We start from the raw sequence: 11638 nt of genomic DNA, 5'->3' as shown, positions 1-11638 counted from the left end.
TAATTGAAATCTTTTCAAAGTGTCTTCATAAACTTATTTTTGCTTCCTGCATTACAAAGGTATACTTTTTAACCATCATCTTTTAATAGTGTCCATGGGCATTTGTCACAAGGTCTAATAAACTTGATATATCTAAAGTGATAACTTTAGGGCTGAGCTATCTTGGTATAGACTATATTGGTCACAATTTTTATATGGGAAGTTTTTAAATGATTAGAATCTACACTGTTGAAAGTATGTTATGATTAGGATATATATTTAGATTAGTTAAGATATTTTAGGATAGTGCCAAAGAGTTATGATCCAAAGAATTAAATCCTCAGGTGGTCTGTGGGGATTTAAAAATTCTTCAGGTAAATTTCAATAGGTAGAAGAGAAGCCTCTGGTGCCCTGTGTTGCATACCCTCAGCCTACCTCTGGTTATAACCATGGCTATGGCGGACAATAGATGCAAGTTCAGACTCATATTTCCCACTTCAGCATGCACTGTGTTTCATCTTTCTACCCCTTGTCTTCTCCAAAAATACAGGAGCTTCCTGGACTGATCTGCAAAGGCAGTCCAGAAGTGGGGGGAGCTAATTCCTCCAGGGCACTCTCAACCAATGGGGGCAAGGGCAGTGGATAAATGCTCTAGCCTTCTGCCTGTGGGGTGGACAATTCTGTAAGGCATTCTGTATATTTCTCAAAGATCCAGGTGTAATGGATCCACCTTTGCCCAGCAACCATCTTGATAACACACCTTTTACTGCCATCTTCTCCTCAGTCCCACTCTCACCATGCCTTTACTCTTTCCTAGAATCATCTCCCAAGTAAACTACCTGCACCCAAATTCTTGTCTTATCTGGGGGGATCCCAAACTAAAACAAAGGCATTTCCCAGAAACTGAGGATCAAATACTCCTCCCCCAAACCAGTATGAGTTTGCATATGGCAGGGGAGATTAGAAAGGCAAGATTAGAGCTCAGTGGGTGCAACTCCCCTATTTTGTTACTTTGGTCACGTTGCCAGATGGCCAGCTGGCACCAAGAATGCACTAGTTTCACACACTGATCTTGAAAAGCTCCCTGGCTACATTTCCACTTATTGGCACCTACTTGCCTCTGTTTTTATTGTGTGGACATACGGCTACGACCCCTTACAGTACTAAGGAGGAATGACCTCTAGTGCTCAAATCCTCACCCTCCGACTCACTAGATAACTTTGGACCTGCCACAAAGCCTCAGTTTCCACATCTGGAAAGAGAGGATAATAATCCCAACCTCATTAATTTATTTAAAGACAAAATGAACATCATGTAAGTAAAAGTGCTTTATAGATTGTAAAAGACTTAAAAAAAAAAAAACACTGGAGCTGGCATAGTATATTCACTAAGAGTAACAGGAGTAAAACTACCTGAGTCCAACTTCCTAGTTGTGTAAGTTTGTGCAAATGACTCTTTGTGCCTCAGATTCCTCATCTCTTAATGGGGATAATAACAATACCTACTCCAGAGGGTTCTTGAGAAGATAAAATGAGGTGATGCAATGTAAAGAATTAAAACAGCACCTGAATCACAGTAGTTAATAAATGTTAAATATTAGTATTGCTATTACGAGATACTTGTATAATTAAACAAGTTATTAAGTGTCTAAAATAAGCAAAGCTCTGCACAGGAAACAATATTGTGTTATTGTATTATATTATAAGCAGCTAATGTTACATATCCTGATGAATACAGCCATGTACTCAGATATGCACGATACCAAACAGTATGTATAGAATGTTGGTGGAGGGCTAGAGTTGAGCTGGGCGGGCATTGAGGGGTGGTTACTATCTTGGTATATGAGATGGGGAGCTGAGTGTTTTAGTCAGTGAGAGGTGTATAAGCAAACCCACAGATGTGGGAGTGTCGTGGGATTTAAGGCTAGACTAATGTGTTGAGTTCAGGTTGTGAAGAGTCCAGAATGGCAGGTCCTAGGGTCTGGATTCTCTCTGGAGAGAGCCACTGAAGGACTTCTGAGCAAAGTGATGTGAACAGAGCACCACGTTAGGGAAATTAATTTGGTGGTGGTTTGTATAAAAGAACAACAGTGAGGAGGCTTAGATACCAAGACATCATTGGGAAGAAAAGTGCGGTACTCCAGTGGTGAAGTGATAAGGGCCTGAATCAAAGTAGAGCAGTGGAACCAGAAAAGTCAAGATAGATGTGAGAGGCACTTTGTGGAACAAGTCAAGAGGGTTAGGTGTCCTTTACCTTTTACTCGTAGAAAAGAGCTTACCTACCTGATTCACCTCAACACATAGCAACCAATATACAAATAACCAGAGATTTGTACACAGCTATGCAGTACATTTATCCCTATGGTACACTTTTGTGGGGTTTGCAAAAGGTCACCTTTCCACTATAAGGCTGATGCTTTATCATTCTGAAGTGCTTTGAAAGGTGACCCAGAAACATAAACAGTGAGTTAATAATAGATAGTGGCACGTATACACATTCCTTGAGAAGTAACTACTACTTCTGAACTATCCGTGAAGTTAGGTTGACCCTGTAACCATTACTGCAGAATTGCCTGTGAGAAGTATTATTATCCCTGTTTTACAGATGAGAACATAAAGGCACAAAATGAGAATTTTACGAATCCTGTCCATCCTTCCAGTCTTAGCTTGAATGTCATCTCCCCCTGAGGACTTTTCAGAGCCGAGAAGCAATCTGAACTCCTAAACACTTGTTTAGAGTCTTTCATGATATTTAGAGTTTGTATTAGATTCATTTGTGTACATGTTTGATCTCATTTATTGGATCATAAGTTTCTTTAAGATAGAGGCTATTGTCTTCATCTCTGTATTCCCCGTAGAGCATAGTCCTAGTGTCTGACACATAGTAGGGGGCTCAATAAATGTTTGTTGAATTGGTTGAAGTATGAACACTAATCAGGCCTTGTCTGCTATGGGTATGTTTATTTGAATGTGTAATTGGTAGCTTCCCCATGGATCCCTTCAAGAGCGTGTTGATACCTTAGCAGCTCTTTGAAGTTCTGGTGCATTTAATTAAATGTGTAATCTTTTTAGAGTTCTTATACCAAGAAGATAGATTGCATATTATAATGTATTCACTGTTCATTCCAAAAAAGACCTATGCATTTATTTAAGTATTCAGTTAACAACGACACTAAAGATGAGAAATAATTGAGCTGCAAAGTATTAACCAATTCCAGTCTCCCTAAAATTAGATATTTTAAGATCTTCTCTGATCTATTTCATAGTCCCTTTTTCCCCCCTTTTGGTCAGAAAGGATCCCTTCCTAAGTAATTCCACATGATTCTATTTTTTTTTGTTGTTTTTACTTTGTGTAAGAATTTTTTTTTTTTTTTTTTTAATGCTTGGGTCTGGTTCTCTGGACCATGGTTTATCGAGAAGACCTGTTTTAAGCCAAGGAGAGTTTACTTATGTGGGATGGAGCCAGGAGGGGGAGTGTGTCTTTCAGACAATAGTGCAGCTGCAGCCTCATGGACTGATGTTGCTGTTGGGGCTCTAGGCTCCCAGCCCTCTTTAAGGGTAGATCTTCTGTACCTTCCATCATACGGCCTTCCAGCTGCCAGAATTTTCTAGGCTTTGGGATACAGTAAAACTGGTTTCCTAAAAGGCATTGTGGTATTAGGGCACTGTTTCTCAAACAAGTCTGATCAGAAGACCGACGGAAGAGTGCTTGTAAAAAATTGTATTCGGGCTTCCCTGGTGGCGCAGTGGTTGAGAGTCTGCCTGCTAATGCAGGGGACATGGGTTCGAGCCCTGGTCTGGGAAGATCCCACATGCCGCGGAGCAACTAGGCCCGTGAGCCACAACTACTGAGCCTGCGCGTCTGGAGCCTGTGCTCCGCAACAAGAGAGGCCACGATAGTGAGAGGCCGGCGCACCGCGATGAAGAGTGACCCCCGCTTGCCGCAACTAGAGAAAGCCCTCGCACAGAAACGAAGACCCAGCACAGCCAAAAATTAATTAATTAATTAATTAAAAAAAAAAATTGTATTCTCAGGCTCCATCCTCCAATCTACTTCCTAGAAGCTTCAGAGGAGGAGCCTGGAATATCTGTTTTTTAACCAAACACCTCAGATTTAATCTTGTGATCAGGCAAATTGGGACACTTTCATGTAGTGACTGAAAATAACTGGCTCTAGTAGCTTTCACTTACTGGCTATGTGACTCTTAAGGAAGATACTTTTCCTCTCTGATTTGGTTTCCTCAACTGTAAAATGGGGATAATTATAGTATCTATGTATTATTAGAGAGGATTAAAATAAATGATAATGTATGTTAAAGGCTTAGCATAGTATCTGGGACATAGCAAGTACTCAATAAATGTCAGCTATGTAGTAAACCTTTCTCCTTTCGCCTTTAACCTTTTATTATAGGCAATCTTTTCTATTTCATTTTTCCAGTTTTATTGACATATGATTGACATACAACACTGTATAAGTTTATGGTGACAGCATACAGCATAATGACTTGACTTACATATATTGTGATAATTACCAAAATAACTTTAGTTTACACCCATCATCTCATATAGACACACAAAAAAAATTTTTTTAATTTTTTTCCTTATGATGAGAACTGTTAGGATCTACTCTCAACAATTTTCAAATATTTCATACAGCAGTGCTAAATATATTTCATCATGTTGTACGTTAAATCTCTAGTACTTATCTATCTTATAACTGGAAGTTTGTACCTTTTGACCACATTCATGCAATTTCCCCTCCCCCCCCATTCCCTGCCTATTGTAACCACAAATCTGATTACTTTTCCTATGAATTTTGTTTGTTTTTTAGTTTTCACATATAAATGAGATTGTACAGTATTGTCTTTCTCTACGTGATTTATTTCACTTAGCATAATGTCCTCAAGGTTCACCCATGTTGTTGCAAATAGCAGGATTTCCTTCTTTTCATGGTTTAATAATATTCCATTCTTATTATAGGCAATCTTGCTTTCGAGAGGATGTTGTACATCCCTAGGTCACTTTATCCAGGAAATCTTTCCTGTCTAATTAGAAGAGACTCTCTCAAGTTCCATCCTTGCTAAACCGGCAGTGTCTCTCCTAGGAGACCATAGTATTTTAGAATTGGGAAGGACTTAGAGATGTACTATCTTATACCCTAATGTCATTTGCTTATTTCTTGTCCATTCCTTAATCATTTTCAGTGAACTGCCTATTTATGTGTTGCTGTAAATTACCCTTCTAGGGACATCTCCCGCCTACCTTCCACTTAGACTGGGAGACGTGGGTGACCTCCACACCCAGAAAATGCCTTGATCTGCTTGTTCCTTTTATGGTTATAGGGTTTGCCCCTCCACTAACATCTTTTCATGGTAGCTTTGCCTCCCCTGCCCAAAGAGACGAGTGTCCTGAACTTTAAACCAACACGTTTTCCTCATTATTAGTAATGTGAGAGTCAACGTTAATAAACTTTTGTTATATGTTTGCCTAGTTTTCTGTCTATTCATCTAAATCAATGTTGCCTCTATTAGACTGTATATTCCTGAAAGTCAGAGATTTTCATTTTTTCACATTGTCTTATGGAAAAATGCCACACAGCTGCATATTAAATGCACAAAAAATATGATCTGATGTTGGAGACATGGAGTTGGAGTTGACTTAGACTATGATATTGTCTTTGTTTCAGTAAAATTCTCTTGATCCTAAAGTATATTTGCCTGATTCCTTTTCACTTTAAAAACAATTTAATGCACATCTTTGTCTCTGCATTTCTCCAATTTTAAGAACTTTCTGTGTGCTAATTTGTCAAGCAAAACTGTAACAAACGTCTCCTAGAAATTTAGAACACAGAATTTTGAGGCATTCATTTGCTTTTCTTGGCATTTACTTCCTTAAAGAAGTCAAGAAATTATTGAAGCATGACTTTTTCATTCCAGAGACTCTATTGGCTATCCTTAATCAAGCTGTGCTTTTCTCAGTGTTCCCCATTTAATCTCCTAAAATACTTCCTAAGACTTTGCCCCCCACAATGGAATCAAAACTAAATGGTCTGTAATTTCCTCAAGTGTTCCCAGATCCTGTTGTAAATAATGACATTGTGCTGGCCACTTTCCAGTCTGAATGAAGTGACCTTGTGAAAATGTCTGCTCACTCTTCTAAAATGTCTTTTTCTACTTTCTGTAGGGCTCTTGGATACAGCTTGGCAAACAATACCTATTCCAAGAAACACCATTCTTCACCTCAGTCATGTTATTTCCTTCACATAGGCAGTACTGTACCCAGAGCTAAAGGACTTATGTTTAAAAGTTAATTAATATTTTAAAATAAGGTATTATAGGTGCACTGTGGCAGAAGGCCAGACCAGACGACCTATGAATATCTGAATTAACAGAAAGAAAATCTATTGTTGTTTTGTAAACTCTAAGAAGATGTGAACTTCCATCCAGTCAGATAGTTTTTATTGTAATCATGTTCAATACCACTTTTTTTTTTTAAGGAAAGAAACCATTTCCTACTTTATAATACAAAAACATTTAAAATTACTTATTTCAGGCTGACAGAAAAGGAGTATTTCACCTTATTGGTAAAGATAGATCTTTCTGAGCAATTATATTGCATTCAAATGAGAAATACGTGATGTTCTGGATGTCCCGATGCTTGCCCCCTGCACCCCACCACAGGTCAAAAAAAAAAAAAAAAAAAGAATTAGGACATCTGGCAAGGCCCAAGGAAAAGCAGCTAAACTCACTGAAGGGACAGGGTACTTCTCACATGCAGACAGACTAAAAATACAAAAACCTATTAGTGTGAAATAACAAAAGCTGAAAGGAGAGAAGTAACTGGGACCTCTGCTGAATTCCCAGCTATGCGGGACCACCGGCTTGACGAGCTAATTAAAATTAGAAACCCCATTTTTGTTTATGGCTTACATGTGTATACAAGTTTTATAAGTTAGATACAAGTACTGCAACTAAGAATAGTTTAATAGATGGAGATATTGGGAGTTTTCAACCAGATGGCAGTGATTTTATTATTTTCTTTAAGAAAAACCAAGGGGCAATAAACTTGGGAGAGCGTTTTGAATTTCAGAAATCAAATCAAAATTTAATGACATTTTTGGGGGAGTTTGTAAAGCTAGCTAACAGGCCGGCAAAGTCTTTTCCTCATAAAATAGGAGCAAAATAACAATTTAAAAAAAAATTTGGTTGTTTGTTTCTGATTCTGAGCAAAGCAATTGCTTCTGCTTGTGCTTTCATAACTATAAACATCACATGCATTAGTGGGGGGGGTCAGTGTGTACTCATTTACCTTCCCTCGGCACTGTTCAGCTCTAGCAAACACCTACAACACGGTATGCTCCACTGTAGGAGACTGGCAGCAAGGTCCTATTGAATTAACTAATTAGATGACTACACCTAAATTAGCATTATTAGGTCTTTTATAATGATTGTCGAAGCACTGTAAATTAATTTTCTTACTGGCTATGACCATCATTTGCTGCTATCCCAGTATTGAGAGATAATGCCACGCACAGTAGGAAACCTCTATCGGCAGAAAATGAACATGGTCATCCTTGGATCACCAATTAGGAAACCTATTGTGTAGCAAAAACATCATGTCTAGGCTGTAATATGATCAAATAACCATTAATTACCTTCACTAGTGAGAATTACCTTCTTTGTTGAAGAAGTATTGCATTCCATATTATAGTTCAAAAATGTCAGGAGAAACCAGCAACAAAAGCATCAATTTCTAAAAACGATACATGTAATCCAAATCATATTAACCTAACATGCTCCATGTCAGGTTAAATTAACATACGCTTTGCTACTGAGCCTGAGTAATATAACTTACCTCTTAGCCTTTAGATGCAGTGATTACATGGGCATCCTCACCTGCCTACAAATACAAATATAATCTAACTGTACTGTTCTCTAGGGAACCGAGTGGTAAAAATCCCTGATAAATATCCAATCCAGATTCATGATAACTGAGAGCCTGTTTCCTTGACTAATACAGAGATGACAGAACGAAGATAAGCAAGTCCCTGGATCATGTGTACGTGTGCATGTGTGTGTGTGTGTGTGTGTGTGTGTGTGTGTATCCACGTGTGTGAATATGCATGCTTCCTATGACCAGGGTCCAGGAACTTTCATAAGATTCTTAGGCCATCTGTGACAGACCCCACCCCTCGCCCTCCCCCTCCCCCTCCCCCTAAGTGCACGGCGTTGGAAGGCTCACGTGCAGTCACTGTGGAGCAGAGGAGTTGTACACGACCGCACTGTTTAGCAGCCATGAATGAACCTGAGTGCCAACGTGAGGCCTCAGCCTTGATCAGCACGGCCGTTACAGTCACACTGGGCAGGGGTATGGTGTAATGGTCAGGAGAGGGAGCCCTGGATTAGGTTGCCAGGGTTTGGTCCCAAGTCCTACCCTTTACAAGCTGTATCCCCTTAGATAAAGTACCTGAACTTCTCTGTGGCTAAATTTTGCTCATCTTTAAAATATTACTCACCTCAAAAGTTTGCTGTGATTATATATACTCTCAGGGAGTTTCTGGTGATCTACACAACAGAAACCATAAAATGAAAGACTAATAAATTTGCCTATGCAAAAATTAAAGTCACTGCAGGACTAAATTATCAAAACCAAAAATAACATAAAATGACATATTTATTTTAAAATAATCCAGCAGGGCAGAGGGATAGAAGTAATGCAGGGAGGGGTGATAGTAAATGAATTGTTTGTCTATATATTGATAATGCTGGGTATTTGACCCATAAAAATTTGTTAATCTATTCCATTTTTGTATATGTTTGAAATTTTCTGAGATAAAACATTAAAAAAATAAAAATGTAAAAATACCATAGATAATATCAGAAAAATGATGACGAATTAAGGGAAAAATGTTTGTAAGACATATAATACTAATGGGCTAATTCCCCTAATATATAAAGAGGTCAAACAAATTGATTTAAAAAGTCAAAAAAAAACAACAACATAGAAATAGAACCAGAACAGAAAATAAGCACAATTACAGAAAAAAGGGAAACTATATATAATAATAATATATAAAATATATTATTTTATCTTTATAAAATATTTTATATTATTTATTTTAAACTATATTTAAACTTTAAATTTTAATTAATTTAAATATTATAAATTTTATTTATATTTTATGAAATAAAATTTGATTATATTTAAAATATATCAAGTAATGCTCATGTTACTCATAATAGGAGAATTATAAATTAAAACAACAGTGAAAATCCATTTTTGACCCATCAAATTGGCAAAGATCAGAAAGTTTGATAATACATTGTGGGTAAAAATATAAAGTAGAATAACTTCTTTGGAGAGCAATTTTACAAAATCTGTGAAAAGTTAAAATGCACATTCCATTTAATCCATCAATTCTACTGCTAGAAATTAGCTTACAGATACACTGACACATGAGTTGAAAGCAAAACATGTAAGGATATTAAATATAGGTGACTGTAATGGCAAAAGATTTGCAACACCCTAAATGTCTATTGGGAAGGAACTGGTTAAATAGATTATAGCACATCCATATAATGGAATACTAAGAAGCAGTTTAAAAGAATGAGGCAGCTCCAGAAAATGTGTTGATCTCTAATACATTGAAAATGGAAAAAAAAACCAGGAGTAGAACAGTATATTAGTACATGACCATTGGTGTAAAAAAAAAAAAAAATATATATATATATATATATATATATATACTTCCATATACATAGAATAGGACTCTCTAGAAGGATATACAAAAAACCAGAAGCAATGGTTGCTTCAGGAGAGGGAAACAAGGTAGAGGAAAATATAGGCAGGGGAAGGAGTCCTACTCTTCACTGTATACCCTTCTGTTTCTTTAAACTTTGTTACCATGGGCATGTACTAGATATTTATAAATGTATTTTTCACATTTAAGTGTTTAGAACTGTGTTGGCACGTACTGAACGCTCAATAAATGTTATCTACTCTTATTATTGTTACTTCACTGTTACTCCAGCCTCCACTTCAGGTCTTCCACTACACCATGGCACATACCTTTTTACAATACCAAAGTCGACAATAACCAACCCCCAAATATGCCACATGCTTTGCTATTTCCATACTTAAATTCATGTGCTTACCTCCTCTTTGAAGTTCCCTTGTGCACCTGTTGAAATTCTACTTACCCTTCAAGGCCCAATTCAAATACTGCCTCCTCCTGAATTATATAATAGCTGTGTAATCTTGAGAAATTTATGTAACTGCTTAAGCCTCAGTTTTCACATCTGTTAAATGGAAGGTAACCATACAAACTGTAAGGATTAAATGTGATAAGACAAGTAAATCTACTCATGCATTTATCCAACATCTAGTTCTTGATCACCTATTTTGTGCAGGCGCTGTGATATGCTTTAGGGCTAGAACCAGGAAAAAACTGACAATATCTCTGTCCTCATGAAGCTCACAGTCTAGAAGGGAAATTTCCACTCTTAATAGATGCTGTGGCACAGGGTGTGAAAGTACCGAGGAGGGGTACCTATCCAAGAAAGACAAATCCTCGGGGGTGAAAGAGTTGAGTTGGAAGGAAAGTCAGAAACAAAATCTTCTTTTAACTTTGAGCGACCCCAAAGAAGTTATAAGCAGGGAGGAACAGAGAATTTAGAAAGATTAGTCTTGGCACCGCTCATGTTTGTGACCGCCTTGGGTCATTGGTCTCTATGCTTCTGATAATCGAAAACAATCCACAGATTGGAGACAGCGTTCCTCCTGCCCTCAGCCCCGAACTCTCAAGGAAATAGTCCTCCTGCTGCCCCAAGCCTACCAGCCTCCACGAAACCAAGCCCTCCAGACCACAATACAGAAAAATTAAGTTCTTAACTGAAGAATCAGGCAGTTCTCCAAATGGTGCCACAGGAAGAAATAAAAGCTTAATTGAGAGCTTCCCTTGTCCCCACCAAGGGTCACTGCCTTCCAGAATTAAGAGTACCAAAGGGTAGTGCCTCCCACCCCTCCCACCGGCCGCCCCTGCCAGAGGTGCGCTCCCCGCCTGAGTTCTCTCTCCTCCCTCTGGTCACCCCACCACAACCCCATCTCCAACCTCTCTTCAAGTCTTTCAGTTGCGTGATCCCCACTGCTCTCTCTGGGGCCAATCCTCCCTTACCTTTCAGGAAGAAGCTTCTTCCGCTGGCTCCTTACAGCACTTGAAACTCATCAAGCAAGGCCTCAGGCATGACCCAGGTGTGAGTTGAAGTTCACCACTCAGTCCGTAGCATTTAGAGGAGTATTCTTGTTTCCTGAAGAAAACGGAATGACAATGTAGTCTCCCCACCGGTGCGAGATGTGTCATCGATGAAGTCAGGTGCAGCTTGTAGTAACAATCACTCACTTTCTTAGGCTAATTCTCCATAAAGGAAATAATATTTCTCCTATCAGCCAGGTTTTGGCTTTGATCTTTAAGGACCACCACTACAGTCAACCCCGGCTATTATTATGCTGAGAAACATATTCTTACAACTGAGGCCTGACAGCTGTACGAAAGCAACCACTTGAACTAGATGGGTGTTAGTTCCAATAAAAGCCAATAAGATCCTTTTGACTCTAGATATCTTTCTGATGGAGGTAAAGAGAAAGGTTTGCCAGTTCACACA

At 38.3% G+C, this 11638-nt stretch overlaps 1 long non-coding RNA gene across 1 annotated transcript in view; it reads right to left on the bottom strand.

Annotated features, from left to right (window-relative positions):
* Nucleotides 1-8226: 8226 nt before the first annotated feature.
* LOC309656123 overlaps nucleotides 8227-11638 on the bottom strand; it is a 78104-nt gene continuing 74692 nt past the window's right edge. Inside the window, exon 4 of the long non-coding RNA XR_014261151.1 lies at nucleotides 8227-11284. This is a non-coding gene — a long non-coding RNA (uncharacterized lncRNA). The remainder of the gene's footprint in view (nucleotides 11285-11638) is intronic.

The sequence above is a fragment of the Balaenoptera physalus genome (assembly GCF_965194825.1).
Source record: "Balaenoptera physalus genome assembly, chromosome: 2".
In the NCBI taxonomy this organism is placed as follows: Eukaryota; Metazoa; Chordata; class Mammalia; order Artiodactyla; family Balaenopteridae; genus Balaenoptera; species Balaenoptera physalus.
The sequence above is the reverse complement of the archived record's forward strand: the minus strand, read 5'-3'. Positions and strand labels throughout refer to the sequence as shown.